A 12,819-nucleotide genomic window follows, 5' to 3' on the forward strand; every position below is an offset into this window, starting at 1 on the left:
CTTGAGTTCATCAATAAATTAGTGTTTGTTTAAGGAATTACTTATTTTCGATAGCTTATTTTTATAATGTGAAACAAAAAAAGTTAAAAGATTGCTTATTTTCTAGAAGATGAAAGTTAGATTACTTATTTTTGTGTTTAATACCTAATTACAGTAAACTGCCAAAGAAATTTGACTGTTGATACCTTTGATATAATGGGTTTTTTTAGTGTTTTTGGTGCTAAAATAATATTTTAGTTATTGTAGCACATTTGATGGGAATGCTCTAACCAAGGTCTTAAACGAGTCGAGTCAAGTCGAGTATTAACCAGGAAAGGAGCCAGGACTTTGAGTTGGGGGTGATTTTATTGTTAGTTATATGCAATAGTTTCGACTTTCGGTTCCATTGCTTAGCCGGCAAAGGTTTTCTTTTATTATTATTTTTTTTCATGTGTATGTAGAGTGTGTCTTTTGTTGGCAAGGACAAAATTATTTTGTTTAAATTTTTTTAAAGTGCTAAGTTGTTTGTTTTTGGTAAAATTGGTTGATTAGTCTCAAAGTTTTTTTTTTTTTTTTTTTAGCTTTGCTATTGCCTATTGATACTTTTTGTTGTTGGGCTATTATTTTGGGCTTGTGTGTGTGTGTGTGTATATATATATATACACAAATTTTTGTTGTGATTAGTGGTTATTAGTAAGTAAAAAAGTGATGTCAGTGGTGGACTCAAATGCAAACTAGTAAAAATTTGTTATCTCAATAGTTTGTTAAAATGTTGTAAAAAAGTTTGTAGTTGTAGCATTTCTCTTATAATGATCAATAAAGGGGACAAAATGTAATTTTATTGAATGAAATTGCTAAAATTAGTACCTAAATATATAGTTATATAATTATATTATTTTTTAAAAAATTAGGGGGGGCGGTGGGGGGCATTGCTTCCCCTAGTCCATGAATGGCTCCGTTCATGGTATTAACAAAAATCTCATTGAGATAGTAGTTCAAGGTTGCTCATTTAATTTTATTTTTAAAATGAGACAAGCTCGGATTCTATAATAAAGTAGTGTATGTTTAAAGAATAATTTATTTTCGGTAGCTTATCTATATATCTATATATTATTATATAATAATAGGTGAAACTGAAAGAAACTCAAATTAGAATTCCAATTTTGTGTCATGTGTCCTAAATTATTTATTCTTAAATAGTTTTATTTATTAATTTTAGAAATAAATGTCGGACCACATCATAAATATTCATCCAAGTGAGTTATTAAGTACAAAAATCAAAGAGTTTAGAGTAAATGAATAGTAAAAAAAAAGTGCTTCGTAATAATAAAAATAAATAAATAACATGGACAATTTAAATTTTCTACCTAATAATATCCTTACAAAATTTTTTTAAAGAGTTAACAAAATATAAAAAAGACTATCGATAATATTTAAATTATATTATGCATCTCATTGTATATGTTTTAAGTGTATCCATGCATATGCATGGAGTTACAAGCTAGTTTTTATAATGTAAGACAAAAAAAACTTAAAAGTTAGTTTATTTTCTAAAAGTTGAAAGGTAGATTATTTGAAATAAAACTGAGACAAAAAAAATAATGTAGGATTTATTAACTGTGGATAATTTAAGCAAAAAAGCTAACTTATAATCATTGTCAAACACACACATATATCACATGTTTAGACTTATTCAATTTATTGTTGGATAAATTTGACTTTATTCATAAGTTAGTTGATTAATTTATTCTTCTTTTATGTATATATATAATAAATACAACCACTAATTTTTTTTATTCATAAAATATATGTTAGTAATAACTAATAAATAAATTGTAGTTAAAATTATATTTTTTGAGTTACTTAAATAGATTGATTTTCGTTTATGAACCTATAAGAATAAGTTTAACCAATCTTCTATTGTTAAAAATTATATGATATTTATTACAAAATTTACTGTTTATTTTATCAATAAATTACAAACTTCTAAAAAACATATTTACAATCTTACACAATCCCTTAAAAACAAAAACAAAAATTACACAACCCAAACTCATATTTACGATTTTTTTTGCTCCCTAAAATATGAACATGTTGGAAATTTACTCATTTAATAGTTGAACTAAAATTTAGACTTCAATTTATGTTGTTCGCTAATTAAAAAAAAAACATAAATAAGTTTTTTCATGCGTGGAGCCCAACTATTAGATAACAGTTTAAAGATACGTTTGGTAAAAAATTTATAGTAACGTTATTTAAATATTATAAAAATATGTGTAGAGTGAAAAAATATTATAAAAATACGTATTGTAATATTTAATCGACAAAAAATTATTATTTTAACAACAGTGCCAAATATGTGGAGACTCATTTAACGCTAGTTGTAACGGAAGAGCAGACTGAAACTGACGATAGATTAGAGCTTAGAAGCTAGAAAGGGGTTGGAGCAATAGGGTGCGGCTACGTGTCAACTTCATGCACTATTGAGTAGAGAGGTTCCAGCTAAGATGAAAGGAGGGGTTGGGTGTGGTAGAGTTTCCTGTAACCGTAACCGATTCATTAATTTTTTTTTTTTTTAAGTTCGGTATTGACTTGGGATACGGTTTTTCACGTGGGTCCTTTGGCTATCCATTCATAATTTCATATATTGGATCACAGGTGATGAAAATCACAATGCACCATCTCGTGGCTCCACCTCTACTTGATGTTCCTCACTAAAAAATTCTTGATATTCATCGTCCGAAAATTTTGTTTTAGTAATATTATTTGTAAAAATACGTGTGCGTAAAATAAGGCCTATTGAATAATAGATACAATTGCTTAAGGCTCTCAAATAAAAAAGGCTTTCATTTGTAAAAAAAAAAATCATATATATAATATATTTATCTATATATTTTAATTATAAAAAAAATTTAAGTACTTTTATTGGTCAATAAAATACATTAAAAATGCCACATTATATCTTAAAATACAGAATACTGCACAATAACAAGGCACACAACTTGATAGGACAAAACTGCACAAGGTACACTATGCAGTCTTGTTCACAAGCCCAACACATCACAAGGCTTAAGCTAAGCTGCCCCCCACACGGCCCCACACTAATTATTAAGTTATCACATTTTTTTTAATGCAAACTTTTACTTTATCAATTATTATAAATTATCACATCAGTTAATAATTTGATGTATATTATATCAACTCATTTGTAATATAGTGATACTAATTTATTAAACCATGTAATAAATTAATTTTTATTTGTGCAGGTTTAGACTTTAAAGTTTAAAAAAGAATCCACTTAAAATTTTCGCCTAAGACCCCAAAAATTATTGAGCCGGCCTTAAAGTGAAAAAGTATATAGAAATACGTATAATATTGTTTAAAAACTGAAAAGTGTTGCGTAAATTACCATACCAAACCAATCGGCTCCTTAATTTCTAGAGCTAGAACCTCTCTCTCTCTCTCTCTCTCTCTCTCTCTCTCTCTCTCTCTCTCTCTCTCTCTCTCTCTCTCTCTCTCTCTCTGAAGCTCTCTTGTTTTTTTTTAAGGAAAATAAATATTAATATGTATTACATTTTTAAAAAACTGTTTTGACTTTTGACCAATATGTGGTCTTTTTTTTTTTTTTTTTTTGAGAGAATGACCAATATGTGGTTTAAATACTCTTTTATTTTTATTTTTTTTTTTTGCTTAATACTACACATCAGAACCAAAAGTGCATGCAATCAATACTCTTATACAATGGAAAAACTTTATTTTGATCAAGTTGAATAATTTCTTTTTTAATAGGTTAAATAAACAAATTTATTATGAATATTCATGTATTTTAACGGCACATATCAGATTTTAAATCTAAAACAACTAATTTGGTAATAACTAAAATAAAAAACTAAGAAACCATTGTAGGGTCGAAAATCCAATTCTTTTAGAAAATCCATTATAAATTATTAATTACTATATGCTATACTCACAAAACCTTTGCAATCATAATCTTTGTATATAACATATGTGAAGTTTTTCTCCAAAAAAAAAAAAATTGAAGTTGTGAATGCCCAATTGCTTTTCTTTTGTAGAAGTTTCAAAAACTTTAGAATCCTTCTATTACGGGCTTCATCATGAACGAATATTGCCCTTATGAATCAAAACCCCTATACTCAAAGGAAGTCCTCAAATATTTGCAGCAACAATACGCTCACTAGGAGCCCTGCATCAAATGGTTTATATAATATAAGTGTATATAGTAGGAGTCAAAACCAAGCAACAACCCCCAATTCTAGCCGAATTCGAAATTTGGAACCCGGAGATTTCACTCAAGCAAAAAACAAGCAAGTTATTAACGAATCTTGAGAACAACGTAATGTGCCAATTTCTAACAATTATCTCACTCATTTCAATTTCAAATTCAAATTAAGTTAAATTTTAAATTATACTACAACAATCAACGTGATGAAAACTCTATCCATTTTTTTTAAGCGCCACATGATAAGAGTTGTGAGTTATTTATCTTTTACTTTAACCTCTGAGGAGGGAGAGGTTATTACAGTGCGTTCAGATCAGCGTGAGAAGATTCTCAAGGAGTGCAGCCTTAGTCGTATTGGCCGTTTCTTTACAACAAGATCCATTAATCTTCGTGCGGCAAAGAACCTTTTAAGGTCTGTTTGGAAGTTTGGTTAGGATCTGAAGATTACTGATGTTGGATGGGCTTATTCAGTTTAAGTTTGCTATGGAGAGCCAATTATTATGGGTTATCAACAATGGGCCATGGAGTTTTGATAATTACACACTGCTTCTTAGATGCTGGGAAAAAGGGATGACGACATTTTCAGTCCAGTTTCTGCACATTCCCATATGGGTTCAGGTATGGGGACTTGATAACGCCTTAAAATGTATACTTGTTATATAGTTATATGGGCGTTATCTCCTTATTACTATGCTTAATTTGTATAAATTAAGCCATGATTTGCATTAGTCCCTATTATTTATCTTTACATAATTTCTTGAATAGAATGTCATTCATTGTGTGTAATTTTCTACTTTCAGGAAATCATGTGAGAAAGATGAGTTTACAGAAATTTGTGAGAGAAAGGGGCCAAACTAGAATTAAGTTGAGCTAACGGACCATGCTTAAATGTCTAAGGAGGTGTAGCTGGAGTGCTTAGATCGTCTACTCTGATTGGAAGCTTCAAATAAGGAAAGAAACCAAAGAGGCAGAATCTGAAAAGGAAAAATCTGATTTGAGTACTGATCAGTATTTTGGGCGTATCTCACTCATAAAAAATCCAATTGACACAAGGACGAATGGGTTGGAACCGTGAATTAATTATCTACAACTTTCTAGTTTTGAGTTTTTCGTAATTCTCAAGTTTTGAAGGCTAAAATTAACTCACAAGTTACCGCTGTAAACTTGGACAGAAATTAAAATAGAAAAAGTTTTATTTTCTTTGGACACTTAGATGTTAGGGTTTTGAAGGGAGGCTATGAGAACGAATTTTGGGCAGAGAAAACCTTGTATTTTCCTTTTTCTAATGGCAGCCTAAACTCTTGCTAGGGCTACAGGTTATGTTTCTTCTATACAGTATGAATATTCAATATGATTCTTTCTAGGATTTTATCAATGACATATTTGATTGTTCAATTAGATTTCTTTTGATGTATTAGTTCTTCCATGCTTTCAATAATTTCAATCATGTATTTCTTATTGTTTAGATGAATTTCTAATAGTTTCAAATAGAAATCAGATTTTAAAGTGAACGAGTTTTTCTGAAAAACTTTTCTAACCGCATTATTAATTGAGGTTATCATGCGTTTTTGAATTGTCTCAGTTCAACCAAATAATAAGTTTTTAATTGTATAAGAACAATCAATTATGAAATAGATATTTTCTTAGATCATAAAGAATTTCATATCGATATAGGGAAACACCCCGATGCCCTAGTATTTACATTATTGATTTAAATAAGTTTTTATTATTATTCTTGTTAACAATCACCTAGCAAAAGTATTTTTCTTCTTCACCAAAATTATTATTTAATTATATTGTCTTTGAATTTACCCTGCTCCTTGTGGTTCGACCTCGATACTCTAAGAATTATATTGCTACGATCTCCTGCACTTGGGAGTGAGCAAGCAGGACTACCTTTTGATTTAATTAATGTAGAGGCAGGTCGGGATATTGGTAGTGGTATTGGCTGTGTAGTTGATATAGACTGTAAAGATATTTTATCTAAACAAGCTCGTTTTCTTCAAATACGAGTTGAGATGCCAATAGGTAAACCTATCCAGAGAGGGGCACCTGTTATTAGTCCAGAAGGGGATAAAGTATGGGTAGCTTTTCAATATGAACGTCTTGTAGGACTCTATTTCAATTGTGGTCGGTTGGGGCATGAAGCAAAGGTTTGTTCTGTTCCCAAAATTGGTGAAGGCAACAATAGTCCATATGGTGATTGGTTGAGAGCAGGTTTTCGTCAGGAAAAGGAAGTAAAGGGACGAAGGCCACCCAGCCCATCCAGGAGGAATATGGATGAGCATATTCGCCGGGAGGAGCATCTCCGCCGGGAGGAGAATTCGTCAATTTCAAATTCGAAATTTGAAGTTTTACAAGGTAATTCTTTAACTGCTACAACGGTTATTGAATCGAGGACTAATACAGCGGTTACTGATTTGGGGACCTCTAATGGTAATTCTTCAATTCCTATCACGGTTACTGCTACCAAAAAAAATGATGCCAGTTGGATTAGCGTACCAATTGTGTATGAGGATAATTTGGTGGATCCTAAAAAATCTTCTCTGAGGTATTGGAAACGCATTCTTAGGAGTTCCAATAACAACGCCGCAACTGAAGTTACTCCTCAAATTCCAACTTTATCAAAGTGTACATCTTCAGTACATAGTTCCCTGGACTCCCACGTTCACAAGAAACAATTGTTAAGCAAGGAAAGTCTGAGTATATTGCATACTTCAAGTGGAGGTAATCCTTCACCACCGCCCCCACCATGAAGATTTTAAGCCTCAACTGTCAAGGGCTTGGGATCCCAGAGGCAGTTCAAGAACTTCACTGTTTGGCGAATGAAGAAGGTCCCAAAACTCTCTTTTTGTCTGAAACACATCTTAACACGGATGGCTTTCTTGTGCATAGTTCCCTGGACATTTGTTTTAATTAGAGATAATTTTTTTTATTTCTTTTCATAGTATACATTTACGATGTAATCATGCTGCATTAGCATTAGCTCGTGCTGCAAAAGAGGATGATGAGGTTATTTGGCTTGAAGAATGCCCATTTTTCCTCTTCCCCATTGTACAATGTGATTTATTTGAATAAAGTCGACTATCGTTTCCTCTAAAAAAAAGTATGTATTTAAAATAACTTGTTTTTCTTGACTTTTATTTTGTTTTAAAAAATAATAAGTTGGCCAAATAAGTTGTACCAAACAAAAGCTAAAATCTACATACATATGAAGAAATTATATGGGAATTTAATGAATTTTTGGATTATGAGGCTGCACATGTTAATTAAAAATAGGCATCTTCTTCTTTTACTTATTTCTTTTTTTAATAACTAGTTCTCAATCCAAATTTGATTCAGTGTGTGATATAATCTAAGAAGTTTTATATTTATATATTTTTTTATGAAAAAATAGTACAAGTATGTTTATTTTATTTTGATTGATATAATAGGTTTTAATTTTAAAATTAATGTTTGGTTTACTATACAAAGTAACAAACTCGATTATTCTAAAACCTGTTTGACCAAGAACAATTTAATATATCATGGAATGACCATGTTTCAAATTAACAATGGAACTTTGAAAAAGTGGGACAAGATAACAAAATAATTAATAGATGAATATATAATCTAATAATCATATATGTTTCTATTTCAACCAACATATTCAATAATCAAATAATTGATTATTGAATATGTTGGTTGAATATTATACCAAAAATTCAATAATCAAATAATCATAAATAATAAAAGCAATCCAACTCCAAACCTAACATGGCATTAAACTTTTAAACATTTGTCTCTCACGACAATGTGGTGAATATATAGTTTTATTGCCAAAAGTTCATCATTTCTAGGGAGGGCTATTGCCTTTTGCTTTGTTCGAAGAGGAAATATTTTTATTTTTTATACATTTATTTTTATATGAAACTAAAAGTGCTCATGCTAGTACTCCATGAGGACAACCTCATGATATAAATGTCACCCTAGAAGGATAAGGTAAGGAATTAAAGGACCCACTATAATTATAATGATCTTCAATGGGACCCCAAAACTTTTGGATGAATGATAGATTTATGGATTTGATGCAATGATTATAGCCGTTCGATTCGGATCCATGGTTTTTTTTTTTCTTTTTTATAATCATAAATTCATAATAATGTTGAATGAATCTAGGTCAAGCAATTGTATCAACATGTTTGTGCATGTGCACGTGCACGTGCACGTGCATGTCTCACTGTACCCAAACATATTGATGGGTCCCGGGCCGCCCACGGCACAGTGTGAAACCAAGTTCGGATCCTGTCCAATTTTTTGACCTTGGACTTGCATCATAGCCGTCCATATCAGCCCTTAATAATTGGGTACACAACGGTAGTCCTCTTCAACTTCACTGTACGGCCGATATACGAAGGGACAGTTTTTTCCGCGAAGTTAAAAGAGCAAAACACGTGCAAGATTTTGATATATTCACACCGGCTCATCTAAAATATTACTTTTGAAATCCAAAAATTACTTACATTAAATTACGGTTCTTACATTCTCAAAAAAGAAAAAAAAGAAAAAAATACAGTTGTTAGGTTCCTCAAAAAAAAAAAAAAAAAAAAATTATGGTTGTTATAGTTTTTGTGAAAATATATAAGTTACTATAGCATATCTCTATGCACGCATGTAAGCGAGTGTTCCGAGGTTCTTTTATTTTTTAGATAAAGGTTAATAACTTGCATCTATTATAATTTAGAAAAAAAAAAATTCAAACAAATAAAAAGGATAAATTTTAGAGATAAGTAGTGACAAAAGAATTCTAAATTTTAGAAATTCTCTTTTTGAATTCAAAATGAAATTTGTTATTTATCATTTATGACCATATTTCTAAATGAACTTATCATTCATTAATGGGGCATTTTTGAATCATAAAAAAGTCTGGTTCAAAGAGGAGAATCCTATTAGAAAAATTATTAAGTACTCTCGGAGTATCATAAATGCGTACTCTCATTTCTCACATAAATAGTGAGTCCCACCATGAATTTAATTAGTGGAACCCACCATTTATGTAAACCAGGAGTACACAATAATTTCTCAATCCTATTATATAGTATAAATTTAAGACATTTAAAAAAAAATATTTTTTTTATGGTAAAGTAGGAGAATGGATAATTATTAATATTGTATATAAAGAATGAGAAATTATTCCTTCTAAAAAAAATGAAAATTATTAAAAAATAAAAAATATATATTTTAATGAAATAAAATATAAAATAGATAATTAAATTTGAGTATTTAAAAAAATGGTTAGTTAAAATAGAAAAAATAATTTTTTATTTTAAAATTTACAATATTTTTTTGCATAAGACGGTATGAATATTGCTCAAGTAATATTAGAGATACTTGCAAATACAATTGAGTTGCCACGGCCACCTCATCAATATCTCAAGAATTTTTTCATGGATTGAGGTCACCCTGTGATAAACTGTACCATTTAGCTATAATTTTTTTAAATTTTAATTTCTTTCTAAATACAACTACTTTTAAATAAAATATATCAAAAAAAGCAAGCTAGTGGGGTAAATCAATTTCAAGTTTTCAACGGACCCTTCGATGATTGAACGACAAAGTAATGATTCATACCTTTCATCAGTATCAAATGAATTCATACCTTTTATCATAATGATTCATACCTTTCATCAGTATCAAGTGTACGGATATGATCTTGTTCTTTTCATAGTAAGCTTTGAAAAGGATGTTTAAGTTGATGGTCTAATTCAATTCAAGTTGGCTCTAGACTGAATATTTTGCCAATGACATGCATCTCCCACTAGATCTTCGTGGTGGGTAGGATAATATAGATTTTGATGGCGGGATATATTATATATAGTTATGTACCACTTGCCCACATAAGCCACAAAATGGAATCCTATTGGTTTCATACCATATTCTTTTGGCCCGGTTTACGAGTATTGAATGTTAGGCTATATAGAACCTATTTATGTTTGATTCGGATTATAACTCGACCCGATATAAAAGTGCTTCTATTTTTACTAAGAGATTTTCTAAGGTTTAATCCATGGACGTAAGCAAATTATTGAACTACATAGGTAAATACTGTTTTGTGCGATTGTTTTTTCTTTGATACATATTTTTTCTCTATTTTTGTATTTCATAAATTTGAAAATTTCGTGTATATTCCTTATATCAAAAACATTGATCAAGGTTACGTATTTTTATTGCAATCGACTATTATCTATCTTTTGAAGTCAAGCTATGTTAAATGAATATTTAATTATTAACCTATTATTCATTTGAAGCTAGTAGATAAATGATTCCCATTTCCCACCTTGGTTTGTTTTATTTTTTGGTATAGATGAGATAGTATTTGAAATATAGTCGCTTGCTTTTATGATGATTGTTTGTTTACCATCACATCAAAATACGAATGAGCTATAGATTTTTTATTTAACAACAAAACACTTTGTTAATTGAACTAACTAAAACGCATAAATGACTTCCAAAAAAAATAATAATAATAAAATTCATAGGTGTGTTTTTGTATTAATCCTAATAATCATGCTGTCCTTCTTGTCTTAATGCAACTTGAGATTAGTCGTCTTCTCAAGTTATCTAAATTTCTTTATAAAAAAAGGAAAAAGAAAAAGTTTATCTAAATTTTCATAGGGTTGGAACTTGGAAGGTATGCAGATGCTGTAACGGAAAATATTCTGTCTGGGAAAGTACCATTTGATAGTAAACATGAACCAGAATTGGGAAACCTTACTAGTAAAGGGGACTTCCAATTAAGTTGCAACCAGCCAAATAGATATGAACATGCTACCTAATCAATGAATATAATTTTTTTTCCCTTTATTTGAGAGTTCAATAAAAAAAATCAAGCTAGAAACATCCACCATATATTTATAGTACGCCTTCATTAAGGGACGGTGACATATAGAAAATGTGAGACCCTACCATGTGGCATTACACACTTCAGTCAATGATCTAATCCAAAAAAATATTGGTAATGGACCATATCATAAGATTTACATACGAAAAATAAAACAAAGAAAAAGTTTAAGAACACAAATTTTTTTACAATTTGTCACAATTGTGATGTGGCAGAGTGTGATTGGTAAAAAAAAAATAGTGAATCTATATGTAAGTGATTATTAAAACTATTCTTAGTTTGTCACATTAGAATTGTAGCAAAAAAATTATAGAATAATTTATGGTTATAAAACTACGATCTAAAACAGAAGACGTGGGCTTCAAGTAGTTGTGACTTGTGACAATAGCATGGCAAGGGAGTTAGCAATGGGTCCTATGAATATTATATAGAGATTTTACCACAAATGTGGACATTTTAAGAGTACTACATCCAATAGCAGCCACGGAAATGTGAGTGTCACATTAGCAGCCATGTGATATATAGCTCTTGTATGTACAATAATCATGTGGCTTCATGTGGTGTTGGTTTTTCTTCCTGGCTTTAACTAATTGTCGAACACATGAGAGAAAGAGAGGCAGATACAGAGACTGAACAAAGTTTATTATTATTGAAAACTCACTAATAAAACTTTTCTATTAGGGTTTGTGGGCAGTAGTGTCCTAGGAAGGTCATTATTACATTATAAATATTTTTAAATGTATTAAATAAATTTGTAATCATGTAATTTGTGGGCATTCAGTCTCCTTAATTTGTAATCATGTAAATGTAGCACATGAATTAGAACATTAGCACTTAAATTAGGGCTACCTGCTGGTTTAACCCCAAAAAAGAAAAACTTAAATCTGGGCTCTTCCAATGAGATTTCTTTAACTTAGGGTATGCTTGTTTAAACTTAAATTTTTAGTTGATTTTCACTTTCAGTTTATCTACAATTATTTAACTTATGTTATGCTAAATTTCCTTGTAGTTTTCTTTTAATTACGGTATTGCATAAAAGACACCTGGTTTGATTTTTCTAGCCGGGTGAGGTTTGGGTCCAGTGTCCAGTTGCATTAGACCCGTTGAGATTATAACATATGTTCACTTTTAAACACATGTTACTATCTTAACAAGTCCAGTGCATGTAATGCACTGGACCTAAGCCTCACCCTTCCTAGCCTAGCTGTGGAGATCTCCATCAAGAATTGAACCGCGTTCGTTAACTTTGTTTTTGTAAGCCCGAAAAAGAAAAGTTGAAACAATGACCGAAATGAAGAGGCTGAAATAAATACTTGTAAATTAGATGAGAACATTGGATTCCAAAGTCAACAGCCTACTAAAAGTTTGCTTGCACATGGAATGTCTATGTAGCCCCATGCAAGCAATAATAAGTAAATGTTTAGGATAAACGATTGGTTTATATCCATGATAATTCGGCAATAGAAAGGGTGATAGGCTAGTTAATTATAGTTCTAACTTAAACAATGAACAAAATTCTTGGAAACGTAAGTAGGGGTGTGCTTCAGTCCACCATCTCAATGAACCAACTTGGTCCAATCCAATGCCTCAAGTGGATTAGAAATTTATTTTGAGCCACAAGTTAGTTCAGATCTAAGTTGATGAGTTTTTTCAACTTGTATGACCTAAGTTTATTTTATTACCCTTATTTAAATAAAAAAAAATTTATTTGATAGATTTT

The sequence above is a fragment of the Castanea sativa genome, chromosome 8, assembly GCF_040712315.1.
Source record: "Castanea sativa cultivar Marrone di Chiusa Pesio chromosome 8, ASM4071231v1".
Lineage (NCBI taxonomy): Eukaryota > Viridiplantae > Streptophyta > Magnoliopsida > Fagales > Fagaceae > Castanea > Castanea sativa.